Source organism: Thermobia domestica, chromosome 7, assembly GCF_964235325.1.
Source record: "Thermobia domestica chromosome 7, izTheDome1.hap1.1, whole genome shotgun sequence".
NCBI classification, from domain to species: Eukaryota; Metazoa; Arthropoda; class Insecta; order Zygentoma; family Lepismatidae; genus Thermobia; species Thermobia domestica.
This window is the reverse complement of record NC_137460.1, coordinates 204,983,767-205,001,406: the sequence shown is the minus strand read 5'-3', so window position 1 is coordinate 205,001,406 and position 17,640 is coordinate 204,983,767. Positions and strand designations below refer to the sequence as shown.

The 17,640-nt window shown below is 36.2% G+C and overlaps 1 long non-coding RNA gene across 1 annotated transcript; it reads left to right on the top strand.

The window, feature by feature from the left end:
* Window positions 1-5,732: 5,732 nt before the first annotated feature.
* On the top strand, window positions 5,733-11,719 carry LOC145688993 (uncharacterized). Its single transcript, XR_014132051.1, has 2 exons — window positions 5,733-5,788; window positions 11,208-11,719. It is a non-coding gene; the product is annotated as an uncharacterized LOC145688993 (long non-coding RNA).
* The last annotated feature ends 5,921 nt before the right edge of the window (window positions 11,720-17,640 follow it).

Sequence of the window (17,640 nt, the reverse complement as noted above, 5' to 3'; positions counted from 1 at the left end):
AGGTTTTGGACCGAACTTTCCACGGATTTGATAATTAAACAGGTACTAATGAGGAACATAAAAGGCATTAGCAATGGGTTAACACATGGTAAAGGGATGACAAGAGCAGCAGGTCGTATGGTAATGTCGTGACCTATTTGTGCACTCCTCGACCAGGGGATATAAGAATTTGCTGAAAATCTACAAGCGATGACTGAGCAACATATAACTCTGACAAAATCCCGCATGAAGAGAAATAACGCCGACAAAAATTATGGAATTTGTGGAATAACTCAGTGTTTTCCATCCTGACCAAAATCTAACTAACTAACTAACTAACTCTATGGCCTATGGAACCCGGAGGTTCAATGCCGCGTTCACAAAAGCTCTCCACTGACTTCTATCCTTAGCCAATTGGATCCAGTTTCTACTTTGTATTCCAATCTCTGAGAGATCCATCTTAATATTGTCCTCCCATCTGCGCCTAGGTCTTCCTAATGGTCGTCTTCCGATTGGTCTTCCAGTCAAGACTTTGAAAGCGTTTCTACTTTCTTCCATTCTAGCTACATGGCCCGCCCACCTAAGCCTTCTAGACTTGACGACCCTAACAATGTTGGGTAAACCATATAACTTATGTAGTTCCTCATTATGAAGTTTCCGCCATTCCCCATTCCCGTTCCTCTTAGGTCCGAATATTCGTCTCAGGATCTTGTTCTCAAATACTTTCAGTCTATGTTCTTCCCTCAAAGTAAGTGACCATGTTTCGCAGCCATACAGAACAACAGGCATAATTATCGTTTTGTATATTTTAAGCTTCAAATTCCTCGACAGAATTCGCGACGACAAGAGATTTTGAACCGAATAGTAACACGAATTCCCTGCTTTTAGTCGACATTTAATTTCTTCGTGGATATGATTTTCCTCTGTTAATATTGATCCTAGATATTTGAAACTATGCACTTTATCAAAAGTATTATTTAATATTTTAATGCATCCATAATTTGCTGTATTCTGGTCCCGACGCACTTCCATGTATTTAGTTTTCTCTGCATTTACTTCTAAACCCATGTCCCTGCAAGCGTTTAATAAAATCTCTGCATTTCTTTCTATTGTTCTCCTATCATCCTCTATTAAATTTACATCATCAGCATATGCCATAACCTGTTGAGTACCGTTCAACGCTAGGCCCTGGTCGTTATCTTTGATTTTCCTTATAGCGTATTCCAGAACGAAGTTAAATAATAATGGCGACAACGCATCTCCTTGTTTCAGGCCATTTTCGACGTGAAAGCTCGTGGACAAAAATTTTCCTATCCGGACTTTACTTTGGGATTCATTTAAACATATCTTAATTAATCTAATGAGCTTTCTAAGAAACGTAATTACAGGCATCACATATTCTGCAGAAACAAATTCCGACATGGTTGGTAAAGTAAGGAGCAGAATTCTTTTTCATATGAACGATAAATTGGTTACACAATTTCCATACAAGAGAAACAAAATAGTGAAACCAACGAGGACAATACAGGTTGTTAAGGCGAAGGATGAAACGTTTTATGTAGACCCTCAACTGCTTTTTCAGCGTCTTCTCATTTGCCCAAAAAGCAGTGAATTAAATTTGAAACATATTTTCCATTACGAGCTATGTCTATACCCAGCTTCGATATTTGACACAGATGGACTTATGCGAGATTCTGGACAGGCCCAGCTTACAATACTTGTGCGGCCAATACCTGGGAACTCTTACAACACCAGAAAATCTGTACTATGTCATTGATGGAGGGTCGATGCTTTACTGTTTGCCTTGGAGTAAGCAACAAACATTTGAAGCACTCTTCCTTTCATATGTACAGTATGTTAAGGCAAAGTTCAAAGAAGTAACTACTATATATGATGCCTACCAAGAATACTCATCAAGAAAGTCTGAGGCTCACTGCAAACGCAACAGAGGTCTGGAGGGACCAGAGGTGCACGTAACTCAGTCAGCGGTTCTCGCCATCACCAAGGACATGTTCTTGAGCAACAAAGAGAACAAGCAGACTTTTGTAACACTGTTGGCTGAGAAGTTTATGGAAGCTGGGTATAATATCAAACATGGCTCTGGTTACACGGATGTCCTAATTGTAAAACAACCCACACAGCAAGGAATATTTCCTCAATCAAAAGAAAATATTTTACTTGGTTTCCAAAAGGTTTTCCTTCTCTGAAGATTTCCATGCTGGTTTCCCCAATGTATTCCGAATATTTCCCGAAAATATTTTCCCAAAAATGTTTGTAAAACATTTTAGAAATTACCTGGAGTACATTTTGAGAATGCTTGCCGGAAAGTAAAACCAGGAAAATATTCACAAAATATATTAGAAATATTGTTTTGGATCTAATTTAATATGTTTTCACTGTTGAGAAGGGAAATATTTTCGAAATGATACTAAAAATGTTTTCCATATATGATACGGAAAGCAATCAAACGAAATATATTCCACATATTTAAAAAATGTTTTCTAATACGTTATTTGTAATATTTTCTATTTTTACGAGAAAACGTATTAAATATATATTTTTAAAAACATTTAGAATATTTTAAAAATAAATTATTTCGTAATATAAGAAATATTTTTCAGAAATGTTTTAAAAAGGTTTACTTAATTTTTACAAAAGTATTTTGGTAATCTTCTCCTATAACTTAAATCAAATATTTTCGTATGATATTTTAGTATTATTTCCAGAATATTTTATGGAATTTTGAATATAAAACTTTAAAACAGGTAAAAGAAAACATTTAAAATGAATAGAAAGTGTTTTCCATTGTGTTTTGGAAGATATTTTGTGTCTTTAGTGAACAACAGTTTCTGATATAGGTCTATTATAGAAACATTTTTACATGTTTTCAGAATATACTCTTCCGTTACTGGAGAAAACATATTCCTTGTTATATCTGAGAAGTATCCCAAATATATGCCGGAACTGTTTTTTAAAATGTGTTTGGAGAACATTTAATTAACTACGGGAAGCAATGGCGTTAAATAAGCTTTCCGGGCTTAAGCCTCCCCCGAAATTGTTTTACTATATTAAAGTAAATGAAATATCCTGCACAATTTTCACATTTTCAGGAATAAAGTTAGCAAAGATTCCCTCCACGAAACAAAATCGTAAATATGCCACTGAACTGGATGTTCATTTTTAGAACGTTAGTAGGAATATAATGTATGGAAAATTTCCACAAATGGTAATAGAAATATTGTGTTGAATGTAATGTAATATGTTTTCAATGTTGAGAGCAGGGGTAAAAGTGGATCTGAAAAGGTTGGGGGACGGTAGGTAGCGGATGACGTCACGCCGTTCACCCTGCCTATCTTTGCCCATTGTAATTTTTTTAAGGAACTGGGTAGACGCCGTATATGTTTTCTCGAGGTGGGGGCGGTGTCCCCCCGTACTTTTACCCCTAGTTGAGAGAGAAAATGTTTTCTAAGTAACACAAAAAATGTTTTACATACATGATAAAGGAAACAGAATAGGCCTATAAACAGAATAAAATGTTTTCCAACATGTCATTTACATTCTTTTCTATTGTTACAAGAAAACATATGAAATATAATTTTTAAAATATTTCGAATATTTTAAAAATAAATTCGTTCGTAATATAAGAAATATTGGCCTATGTTTAGCAGAAAGGGTCCAGATCTTTTCTCTAAATAAATGTTACTATTTTGGTAATTTCTGTTCACATTCGGTTAGTTTAGGGTAGGGTTGGTTAGTTTAAGTTAGGTTAGGCTAGTTTAGGTTACGTTAGGTTAGTTTAGTTTATGTTATATTAGTGTAGGAGTCCCACATAATTTTCCAAAAAATGATAGAATTTCGCTTATTTCTACTAATATTAGGTTAGTTTAGGTTAGTTCAGGTTAGCTTATGTTAATTTATATTAGGTTAGGTTAGATTTGGTTAGGTTATGTTACGTCTAAGTAGGGAAGAGGGGGGTACATTTGAACATCTGTTTTCGAATATTCGTTTTTGCTTCCAAACACCCAGTAAATTTACTTATAGAACTGTAACAAAAGCTAAATATAATATACATTATATTTGCCATAAAATAGAGTACTTTGTTTGATCTTGTCATTCTGTGCAAGGGCGCAGGGGGTGTCGTTCAAATGTACCCCCTTGGGGGGTAGATTTAAACAAGCATGGGGTAGATTTGAACATACGTGGGGCAGTTTTGAACAAACCATTATTTTACTACAATAATCGTTATTTTCAGGATGAATTCGTTTACGAACAACAAGGCTAATGTAACAAAGCAGCATTAACAGTTTAAGGCACAAGAATTAACCAATCGCGTATGGCAAGGAAATAATAATAATAGTAATAATTGCTGAAACATATATGCAGGCCCGTATTTGTATATTGTGCGCCTCTGTGCTCTAAATAATTTGCCTTCCCTTCGGAAACACATCTGAATTGAGTTGAATTCATAGTTTTTGGGGTCACTGAGATGAATAGTGACAGTTATAATCCAATTCAACTTCAAGGTTATACTCAACTCCCAAGTGAGGCGGACGAGAGTTTAAAAGTAATCGAAAACGACAGACAAGAATTAGAAAGTCCACACACAATATCAGCAGTTGGTACTGAACATTTGTCTTCATTGTCTGGGAACACAAACAAGTTGCTGGTACTTATAACTTTCAGAAAAGCATAGGTAGAACAATGTTCAAATGTGCCCCCTAATTTTTGTTCAAAGCTGCCCCAACCGGCATGATCAAGCAGAATTTGATAATACCCAGATAGTACAAGCTATTGTGAAATACAAAGGGCAACATTGGATAAGTAAATTAATGTACTTGCTACTGCAATGAATGGCAGATAATATCAAAACACAGGCTTCTGTCAAAAATCTTACAAAACTTCACAAAAATTCCAACTTTTCACCCCACAAATATAACAAAGTACTGCTGTTCATCAACATTTACATTAAAATTGCAGATAACAGTTGACCGTCATGCAACGCAGTTTTGCCAAACTAAAAATTTTGAAACCACCAGATATGCTATTATTTCTAGCCTGTTATCTTAAATGTTCAAAGGTACCCCCTGTTCAAATGTACCCCCCTCTCCCCTACTTGCATCACTCATTTCTCCTGTAATTTTTTTTACGTGCTTCTGGACCCCTTGTACTAAACATACTCCGAAATATTTTTAAAACTCCTATTAATTTTGTATGGAAATGTGTTTGTTATCTTGTCCTGTAACTTAAATGAAATATTTTCATGCAATATTTTAAGAATTATTTCCAGAATATTTTATCGAATGTTGAATAAATTCTCTCACGAGAGTATCGTAGTAGCATTATTACCAATCATTATACTAATTATAGCAGCACCAAAGAAATATATTTGTTAAAAATTTGAAATTTATGATATCCAGTGTGTGAGATTGCTAATTAGCATCGCTACATCAACCGTCATTTGTTTATCAAAGGTACCAGCATTCCTTGCGCGCTATGTTGAATTCACAAGTCAAGACAAGAAGGAATATTTAAAAAATAAATAAATAAAATAAAATAAATCTCAGTATATTCAATCATGTTGAAGAAGATATCTTTATATAGAAAAAGTAATATTGAAGACGATGATTATGTATATTGCTCGTAATATTCCTTTAACTGAAGAAGATATATGGGAACTTACGGAAATAATCAGCTGAGTGTAACTACCAAACACAACACTTATAGCCTAAAACAAGACTTTTCCGAAGTCGGTGGCACACCTCAACACTGTTAATAGTGAAGAAGAAAGAAAGATAGACAAGAAAAGTCGGTAAGTATAACGATTACATAAAATAATTTAGTTTTATTGTCTGTATAAGTGATTGAGTGTCTGTATAGTATACATGAAGCTGCATCAGTTCCCGAATAAGCAGGACGCTCATACTTTTAGGGATTATTCATTGAGTATGTACGAACTTACAAAGGGGGTAACAAAGCGACTTTTATTTACTTATCGACTGATACAAAAATAAAAAAAGAACGTACCTGTACTTTATATCTGCATGTGTAGTGCCCTTGTACTTTATCTATGACTGTGTGTGTGGAGGGGGTATTTAACGCATATCGCATGTCTTGTGCACATGGGTACTTCTTATATTGCACTACGTAGAAAATTTATGGTATTTCATGTAGAAATGGTAATAGAACACAGAAGAAACGCAGATCAGGGGGTTCTCATGTATACTATGTATTATCGAGAAATTTATGTTTACAAATTAATAAAGGTATGGGATGCTAGATTTCTATTTTTCATCTCTATACATAAAATACCGTGAAGGTTTACTTTTGGCTCACCAGTCGAAATAATTGCTGAAAAATAGATTCTTTTAATAATTTTCTTTTTATTGTCGGATTGAGTATAGCCCGCTCCCCCCAGTGATTTTTAACGAATCATAGTGATTCTAACGATTCATACTAGTTCATAATGAATCGGAATCGCATGTTATAAAGATTTAACATGTAAATCTTGCGGTAAGGAAGCTTTAGTATAAATAGTAGTAGTAGCTTTAGTAGCGGTAGTAGTCAGGGGTGCCCACAAGGGGGGGCTATGACGCAAACTGCGTCATTGAAATATTTGGGGGGGGGTTAAAAATCTATATAAATATGTTTGATGGGGGGGGTAAAATTAATCGAAAAGAAGATTTTTTCATGGAAGAACACATACGGATAGACAGTTGGGGGGGGTGCGTCATGGACATAAGGGGGGGTGGGCACCACTGTAGTAGTAATAGTAGCAATAGTAGTAGGAACGGGTTAGAAGCCCCGCAGGGGTTGGTTGGGTTCTGTTCTCGATATAAGTAGTAGTAGTACTGACTCTTCCAGTTCCGGTGACAATGAACTGGGGGGAGCGGGCTATACACAAACCTTATTGTCTCCTAAAGATTTGCGCTAGGCGATTTGAAATACGTCACATGGAATAGATAAAATTCAAAAAGAGCGTCATATGTAATTGTCGAAAAAGTATAGTTATTCTTTTATGATTTGCGTGTATATATACGTTGCCGGATGTATGACGTAAAAACTACAGTGCAAAAAATATAAATCAGCCTGTACTACGTGGCCACTAAAAAGCACCAATAGGCAGGGTTGTAGAACACAGGTTCCTCTTCCCATTTATCTGTAATAAAGACAGAATTCAACGTGCCCAGCGGGGCTCTAACCCGCCTTCACTTGCTAACGCTCGCTCGGCAATACTATGTGAATTAAATATTTGGTACAGAAAAGAAACATCTATTAACCTATATGGGGGACCTGTGTTCTAGAAGCTTCCCGCACCAATACTGTCTGAGTCAGAGCATTGCGAAGTTGGAGGTCAGCAGGAGCGAGGGGATGCTTCCAAAGGGAAAATATGCGAGCAAGTCTTTACTTTAGGCAAGGCAGTGACAATGACCAATTGATCTGAACCGGTTTCTGCAGTTACAGTTCCCAAGAAGGAAAGAGAAAACAACGTGCCCTGCGGGGCTCTAACCCGCCTTCACTCGCTAATGCTCATTCGGCAATACTATGTACTGACATAATATCACTGCCTTGCTCAAAGTAAAGAGTTTAAAAAGATTCGTACATTACCATTTTTATGACAGGTTATAATAATTCTGCGTGCAGTTTTACTTCTGGTGTGCCACTCGAAAGCAGTGTTTCTTTCAAAAGTAATGTTCCGGGGGCATTGCTCGTGCTATTCTAGTTAAGACAAGTCTGGAAGAAGCACTGCTCGAAATACTTAGTGAAATATGATTCTTTCGCTACTTTCCTTCTTGTTGTCTATTTAATGATTTTCGCCAAGCGACGTATAAATTTTTCACTTATAAATTCAAGGGGACCGTCAGAATTAATTGTCGAAAAATTACAATTCTTTTACGATTTGCGTATTTATACTGATTCCTGATGTGTGGATAAAGCACGAATGCCATCTAACCGAATCAGGGAGGGTGAAGGCGGGGGGCCGAGGGGATGCTTCCGAAGGGAGTAGGCGCGTACATTTCTATTTTGGTGACGGGATAATTGCGCTTATATTACCATTTTAATGACGTATTTACAATTTTTTTCAGGGGAGAAGAGCTTGGCTAATTTTGTTCTCCAAGATAATTCATTTACTTTAATATAGTAAGTACAATTTCAAGGGACTTAAGCCCGGAAGCCCCCCTTAAATACACCACTGGGTTATAATAATTCTTGGGTTCTCTCGAGCAGACGTTTACGCCGAGAACAAAATTTATAGATAAAATATGATGTGAAATATTTTTCGTGAAGGAATGAGAGTGCTAATGTAAGTTATTTCTATCATTGCACAGCTTATTGAAATGGATTGTGAATGCAAATAGGGTAGAAGTAAGCGGCGGGAATTTCCGGTTCATACGTCAGTTGTGAACATCTGCGATGGCCGTAATGTAAACTTTTTTTTTTTAAGAATTGTGTAATAAAGAGAGAAGGATTATAAAGTTTCTACAGAGTCATGGTATGGTGAAGCGCGTAAAATCAACTGCGCAAAGTGTGGAAAAGATTTATTAAAGAAGAAAAATTCAGAACAGAGGCAATAGCCCTACATACACTATTTTCTGTCGTAAAGGTAAGAAAGAAAGGCGGTGTAACACTCGTGTATTAGCTGTGAAAGGTATTTTTTTAAGGATCGAAATTAAGTGTTTTTGAAGATAAGAATAATTACAAATATTGTAAATGTTTTTGTACCATCCTCGTTTATGCGTACCCCCCTGCCTTGTCGCTGACGTGCCTGTTCGCTACGCTGTCGCTCGAGCCCCCTGCTGTGCTTCTGCTCTGACTCAGATAGCATGCGTGCTTTTTTACTGGCCACCTAACAGAAGTTGTTTCGCTTTTTCTTTTAGAGCTCCTCATTTAGTACATAGGGGGGCGCGGTTGCTCAGTGATAGAGCGTTCACCTTCGGTGCTTGGGGTCCCTGGTTCGATCCCAGCTCGCGCCGTGTGGACTTTCTCGTGGGTTTTCTCGGGGTTCTCCCGTTTCCTCCCACTTTCTTTATTTCTCATTATCACCGTCTCCTTTAGCCTAACCGGCATGACCGTGGGATATTAAACTTAAGGATTTCTTTTCGTTTAGTGCATGCTCTGCAAAAAGAAACCGGAAGATGCAAGAAATGGGTCAAAATTTGGTAAAACAGTCTGCTTGAGTATTACCTAATTCTGCCTGCAGGTTTACTATTGGCGTGCTGCTCGAAATAATTGTTGAAAAATTATAATTCTTTCGCTAATTTTCTTATTGTCTCTTAAATGGTTTGTGGCAAGCGACATGTAAATATTTCACCTGGCATATATAAAATTAAAGGGGGCCATCAGACTAGATTTGCCGAAAGATTACAATTATTCTTTTGCGATTTGCGTATATATATATATATATATATATATATATATATATATATATATATATATATATATATATATATATATATATATATATATGTGTGTGTGTGTGTGTGTGTGTGTATTGTATTGTGATCAGGGTTTGCCCAATTGGGCCCAGCCCGGAAAACCCACCTGGGTTTTTGAGCTTTTCGTTGGTATATTATTGGTGCAATTAAGGTGATCAAGTGATTGGAAGTGGTTCTTATTAGATTTTGGACTTTCCTTGGGCGAATTAGTTGCTTTCGCGCTAAGATATACAACATTCAACGTAAGACCTGGGGGCGCGGTGGCTCAGTAGTAGAGCGTTCACCTCCAGTGCTTGGGGTCCCTGGTTCGATCCCAGCTCGCGCCGTGTGGACTTTGTGGTGGCAAATACCGTGCTCGTGGGTTTTCTCGGGGTTCTCCCATTTCCTCCCACTTTCTTCATTCCACCATTTCACTCATTTCTCATTATCACCATCTCCTTTAGCCTAACCGCATAACCGTGGGACGTTAAACTTTAAGATTCCATTTTTTCAACGTAAGACCTTTATAAAGTTCTGAATGCACTGAATGCATTAAAAAAAGCCGTACCTTAGATTCAGAGTGGAAAGAATCATAGAAGTTGTCATATGATGAGGGATACACTATGTTTAAATTCTTGTAAAAAAAAAACTTTTTGGCGCCCTTTTTATTTTTTCTTCGCTTTAAATACATACTATTGTGCCATGAATACTTCTCAGAATCATCTTCCTGTAAACTTTATTTCCCAAAAGCATGTACTACAAGCGCTGTTATAACATTTAAAACACTTTGAAAATCCTTATTTTAGCAAAATGCGCAATTTTCCCATCTTCAAGTGACACGTTCCATTTAAGTGTCCGTGGAAGAGAGAGTTGAACACGTATAGAGTATATTTGAATCGTAAGGGGAAAATAGAAGGAATGTCACAAAATTGTATTTTTGAGAAAACGGTGTTTTAATATTGAAAACCTCGTAAAAAGGCATAGGCTTAATCAAATCTTTTGCCTGTTTTTACATAGATATTTTTACATCTACGGATGCATATATATATATACAGGCAAATAGTACCAATAGTCACCATCACATAGGACAAAGTACCCAATAAAGCACACACATGGACATTCCTTGTTTTTTCCCCTTACCTTTCATTTCATCCTTTTACTGAATTGTTCTGTCATGTTGGTAGTTTTTTTGAGCATTTCATGATTCATTCCTATATTCGCGATTTTTTGTATTCTTTGCAATGCAACGTTATCAAAATTATTCATTTGTATAAGGCAAAGTAATATGTATGGCCTGCTCCGTGGGAAAAGAAATCAAGCAAGGTAGCGGTCATCAAGGCCTTAGTAACCACCTCGGCATTCACCTGGTACGACTGAGGGAAAAAGGATGATCGGGTCCAGATTTGAGATCAGAGCATTCGGAATGAGACGCTAGTTCTTCATCAACTCAAATGCTGCCACATGTTTTCAAATTATTATTATTATTATTATTATTATTATTTTAATATTAGGTTTAATATTTATAAGATGCTATACTTTTTAAAAATAAATGTGTGACCGCTTCAACATGTTACAACGTCCGTAATTAAGCTACATTCTAAGGTATGTCACTTTCAGCTGTAGTTGTTGTCTTCCTTGCCATTTACATTTTCTTCAGGATGTTACTTTTGTAACACAATATTGTCTTCACAAGTTGCTGTAGGTCCTGCACAAACATTTTAAATATTTTTGTAAGTTTAAGATGTAATAATTGATCTTTAATCATTCCCTGCTGTTATTATGTTATTAAACGCTGCCTATTATTTTTATTTTCAGAAACTGTGTAACACAAGAGAAACGTAAACGTAACTAACGATGAGATCGCGTAGATTATTGGGATTTGGCTTCAACATGTCATACAGAGACGAACAAGAAGATCAGTTAAGAATTCAGCTGCAGTTCCACAGAACTTTAACTGACAATTCGCAGCGTCGAATTTATAGTTAGTTGTGGTAATCAAAAGTGACATTATAAAGAAGCAAATACGTTTTCTGGTTATTCAACAATGTAATATTTCTTGAAAGTTGCAAAAAGTGACATTTCGTGAAAAGATCTATTCCCCATGCGCCGTAGATTTGTAGAACATATTTTCAGCAACACATAAATATTGTTGTTGATTTTTTTTTAATTAGTGTCAGTGACATAATTTTCTAGAACAAGTGTTTACAAGTTAAAATGTGAATTTCTGATATTTGAGAAGATTGTTCTTAATGTATAGAAACAAATAATACGAGCAGCATGAAGATGCTGCTGAAGAGTATTTAAATAAATAATGCCAGAATAGTGTACATTTATATTTTTATTTAACTACTAACCGATATAAACTTATATAGATGTATATTTATTATAGTGTACAGTGTAAATTATAACTACATAATGTTAGCTTGCTCTCATAATTTTAAGCTGCTTTTATTATTATTATTATTATTATTATTAACTCAAAATCTTATTTACACACAGAATGCACCTGGGTGTTCCACTGCTACTACTGGTATGTGGCCACGCCGTCTATGTATGTTGGGGTGTCTTATGTGATGTTGCGAGGTTCAGACTGCAAATTAGAGCCTTCACAATCATCGCGTGCCAGTTTACAAAGCGGCTATATTGGATTTATTATTTTTAAGATAGGAAAAGGATTGCCAACAATTGTTTCTTGAAATGGATGTCTAAACTTCAATCCTTTTCGTATTAAAAAAAAAAAATCCAATACAGCCGCTTTCAAAACTGGCAGGCGACGATTGTGAACACACTGATGTGCAGTTTGAATGTCGTAAGTCACATAAGACACCCCAACATATATGCACAGCGTGTCCACATATCAGTAGTACCAGTGAAACACCCAGAAACATTTTGTGTGTAAATAAGATTTTGAGTTTAAAAAAATGCTTAAAATTATGAGAGCAAGTTAACATTACACTGTTTATTACATTACACTGTTTACATTGTAGTTATAATTTACACTGTTTATAATAATAATAATAATAATAATAATAATAATAATAATTATTATTATTATTATTATTATTATTATTATTATTATTATTATTATTATTATTATTATTAGTAGTAGTAGTAGTAGTAGTAGTATTTTATTTTTATTTTGTTTTTAGTTATTTATCTATTTTTTGTCTGAGTCAATGGTTCCTCGTCATGAAGACAGAGTGAGGCAAAGACGTCTAAGCAGGTAAAATTGTACAGAAGAATCTTATGTTTTCTTCCAGCTGCTATGTCACAGCCTGGCCGCCTTGTTTTCAACCCACTATTTGTTCCCAGCAAGAAGCCGTTATACCGTATATGCAGAGCGACGCAAAAGTCCGGAGCCCATAGGCCAACTCGGTTACTATTGCAGGTATGGAAACGGTAAGATATGTAAGGACTCTTTTAAATTTCAGCAACACTTTTGTTTTTGTACTAGTGTACCGCTCAATAAAGAAAATGCGTTACCATACATCATGTCGGGCTACACGAATGAAAGAATGTGTGGTTTGAATTTAGCTACACCGAGAAGAATTGAAAGGAGACACAGTGAAGGATAAACATGCAAATGCAACATCCATGCCAGAGGCGTAGCAACCACGGTGTGTGTGTGGGGGGGGGGGGGAGGAGCAGATACGAAGGACGCGAAATTGGGTCTTGCACTATATTTTTCATTGTGTCTTTCCGTTCCCTTTGGTCCAAATAATTTCAAACCACACTTTCTTTCATTCGGTGTTGTCCAACAGTGGCAGCGTTGTACTTTTCGTTACTATTGGGCGGTATACTAATATAAAAACAAAACTTGCTGCATTTTAAAAATTTCCTTCTGTATCTTACCTTGTTTTCGTATCTGCAGTAGTAACCGAATTGGCCTATGGGCTTTGGGTTCTATCATGTACAGAAAATATTCTGTAAATATTTTGTCATGTACACAAAATATTCCCTAAATATTTTGTCATGCACAGAAACTTCTTTAAATATTTTCTGTGATGTACAAAAAATCTATATATATAAAAGAGAACGTACAATTTTTTGTCCGCTCATCACGCTAATACGGCTGAACCAATTTCTTTCATTTTTGGGGGGTTATTAGGATTTGGACCCTAGATGGTTTTTATCATATCACTTTAATTTTTAATTACCAGTGTCTTGAGATAATTGACCATTCAGGTGTCCATAACGTACAAATCCTTTGTTATTAGTTCATCATAGGTAAAAATAAACGTATTTATATGCAACCCGCATGACCGTGTCACTCGGCGGGTTAACATAAATGACAGGCGATATACAGCGGAAAATAGCTTGAATCTTCTGTTTAAAATTTTTTAATTGATTTGCTTATTTTTACAGACACTTTTACAATATGCCAGCACCGGGATGACCGCAGCGAAGCGGGGCGGGTTAACATAAATGACAGGCGATATAATGTTAAGATTTACTGCAATCTTCTATGGTTTTTATCATATCACTTGAAAGCGAAAAAGTAAAAATTATCTAAGTAACAAAGTTTATTGCGTTCCGGGGTGACCGCAGCGAAGCGGGGTGAACGCTGCTAGTATTCACTAAATATATTTTGTCATGTAAAGAAAATATTTTGGCATATGTAGGAAAATATTGTCTGCGTTATTGGTAAATAATTTTAAAATATTCCATGAGAAACATTTTAAAAACCATTCCGTTAACATTGTATAAAACGTTTCAAATACTTTTTCAGTAATGTTTGGAAATCGTACAGGAAACATTTTTAGGAAAACTTTTCTAACGGCGTATAAAATATTTCTACAACGTTTTTGAGTGTATTCAGAGAATATTTTCAGTATTATGTGGAAAATGTTTTCAACAACATATGGAATATATTTCCTTAAGGGAAGTAGGATATATTTTCTAAAGGAAAATGATGGCACGTTTTAGAAACGTTTTGAAAATATTTCATTGCTGTGTGGGAAGCTATTGAAAGATCGCAGATGTTTCCGACAGCAGTTATACGTGAAGATGCTGACCTTCTATAAAAGTAAGAGAACGTCTAGTAGTGAGAACGTGCGTCTAGTAAGAGAACGTCTCTGATAGCTCGCAGTAACATTGCCACTACTCGCGTGTCAAGGTTTTTTTCGGTGCAACTGTAGTGGCAATTTAATTAATGGTATAAGACAGAGTGATCGTGGTTGGTAACACTGATATCAAAGTAGGGGCTGCAATGTCCCACCGCATGTGGTAAGAAACGTCAGAGAAAATCTCTTGTTGGCCGTGCTATAGTCTTGTTAGTCCACCATTTCGACAACAAACTCAATGATGTTTTGGTGTGTCCTGAACCAAAGAAAAGTTCCGTAAGTGTGATGATCTACGATATTAGGGCAATGAAACAAACACTGGGTGATGCAGTACTGGGAAGTGACAGTATATACAAACCGTATGGGTTAGGGAAACGGGATTCCATTCTAGCCTTGCGGAAGAACGAGTGTTTGAAAGAACAGGCTGAAATCATCAGAACTGCAGGGAGAACACAAGAACATATCAGGACATCTGATAATAAAGCTATGGCGTGTCTATAGGGGATCGAATTGGTAAAACCCTCAATGACATTCGCTATCACAAGTTTATTTCCAAAACATTTAAATAGACAGTTCAAGTGACGCCTGAAGTACTGCCGCCTACTGAAGATGAATTCTATTATGACTCTCTACGTGCATATCTTCACGTTCAGGCCCGGCTTTCCAATGACCTCGATCCGCCTCAATGAGGAAGGGAACTCCGTGATGGACATCTGAAGATAGCCCAACTCCCCGCACCTGAGTAGTTGTTGAAGCTCATAATATGTGGCTGCTCTACAACTCTGTGATCTAGTATGCAATGCAACTGAAAGAAACATGGTCTTGATTGCTCAAGTGACTGCTATGAATGCCATGGAATCACAAGTCATAATGTAACAGATTTGACAGAAGTGGACTCGGAAAGCATGATGACTAATTCTGGTGACAATGCTTCACCTGCTGCTTTGTGCAATTGTGATTGAAGAAAGATAATTACGCTTGATTGTGGTTTTTCCTTTTGGATCATGATAAATTATGAAAAGAGTGCATACTATTCTTTCTGGTGTTCACTGAGTTACTTTCGTAATTTTTGGTTCATTTGAAAGCAACCATAAAAACTGGTTTGTTCATTTGAATATATTTCTGAGTTAAATAAGAAAGCTCTTTTGCTGTTCATCTGTATTTGTTAAAACAATTGTGTATGTTAATAAAAAGATATTCTGTATATGATTATTCATATATAGTGATAATGTTGGTGGCCTTAATAAACGTACATTATCGTTGGAGTAGTCAGCTTCGTAGCGCCATATACTTTTCACAACAACAATGATAACAATGTAAAATGCGAAATGCGAAAAACATGTAAAAAGAACTGTTATAATTACGGTATATAAGTTTCCTAATGATATTTTGTACCAAATAATGTCAATGAAACATATTTAATTATACATGTGAATTGTAATTTATTGAAAGTCCATGTTTATCCCTTCATCTATAGCTTATGCCCTTTACCTCGGTACCAACTTGATGAAAATAGGCCTTATAGAAGTGGATTTACTTTTTTTTTAATGCGCGATCCAAACTTCCATTTGTTGTTTCTACCAAATTTCTTTTTGTCTTGATGTCTAAATACAGTACCTGAATTGCGTATGTGAGTGGATCAAAATACTACACCCTGCATCACATAAAACTACGTAGCTCTTTAATTTTCAGACATAAATAAACAGTTTTGGTGTCGATGGAAAGGTGAGACTAAGATCTATTAATTTTATTACGGAGTGTTTTCCAGTATCTCTAAGGATTTCATAGTTAATAGCCATGAAAGTTACATAATAAGACCAGCCCAACAACGCTTTCAGCCTAACAATAACCATATTTAAATAATTCTGCATACAATTATACCAATTGTACATTTCGGTAATTGTATTATTTATTAGCTTCAATTTGGGACAATAACCAAGTCTCTAGCTTGATTTATTGCGAAGATATTAGAAGAAACGTTTATCAAAATGGTTTATGAAAATATCCAAGATGGCGGCTTTCCCCTAGTCAGATTTTGGTAGACTTTTGATATGTTATTCAGGACACTCAATAGGACAAGAAACAATAAAAATAACTTTTATTACAATTACTTCTAGGTTGAACCGCAATTTTTACTCGTCTGATGTAGGATAGATGAATTGCTTTCCAAATAGTCGTCCAATTACCATCTGGTGTTCGTTGCTAATATAGGGGTATGACACTTTGAACAGTCGGAGTAAGTAACACAGAATACAGTATTTTTGGTGTCCAACATTCCGGAATACCCTCCAAAGGCGCTGTGGACAATGCGAGCACTAATTGTAAATTGTACGAAGGGCACATATTTGGAAAGCGAACATATGCGGGATTATTGTTAGGCAGAGGTGAGACAATCAACATTGAAGCCATTGAGCTGTCTGTAGTGTCAATAATTCATTGTCTATATGCATCTTGGCTGTGCCCATATATAATGCGAGACATTTGTGACGGACACTAAAAAGTCCGAAATCTCCTTGATTACGTTGAAGATAGAGCATCTGTCTTTTCACACAAAACACATAAGTTTCTCAAATGAACCATTCATAGATTATATCAATTTGGCGAGCATATTTTTCTGGCAGTGGAAAAATCCGGGCAGTGAACCATAACTTAGAGCTGACATACATATTTAAATAGTGAATTTTGTGAGCAAGCGGAAGAGAGCGCAGGCGGGTATCTGCCAGCTGCAGACGCAAAGTTCGAAGTAATGAGCTCCAAATGTGATCGTAGGAACGGGTTGGCTCAGCGGTGAAACGAACACCTAAAATAGTCTTATGTGTTGTATGAACAAATGCTTGTGACAGGTGGTCGGGTAATAAAGAATGAAAATTGTGTACAGAAAGGATAATTGTTTTCCGCATATTGAGGTGAGGGCCGCTTGCACGAGAGAACAAGTCCACTTGATGTAACGCACACATGAGCTGTTGAGGGGTTGAGCAAGAAATAGTCAGATCATTCATGAAGGCAATGGCTGTTAGTTGGCGAAAGGGACGAGTGTCGCCTGCATTAAGCGTCAACAATTAATGGAGTAAAGACTCGAGGGCAAGACAAAACAGAAGACCTGAATGCCAACATCCTTGACGAATACTCGGAGGATTTCAAAAGATGGAAGAAGACGACAATTTATTTGTAACTGCAAAGTCGCT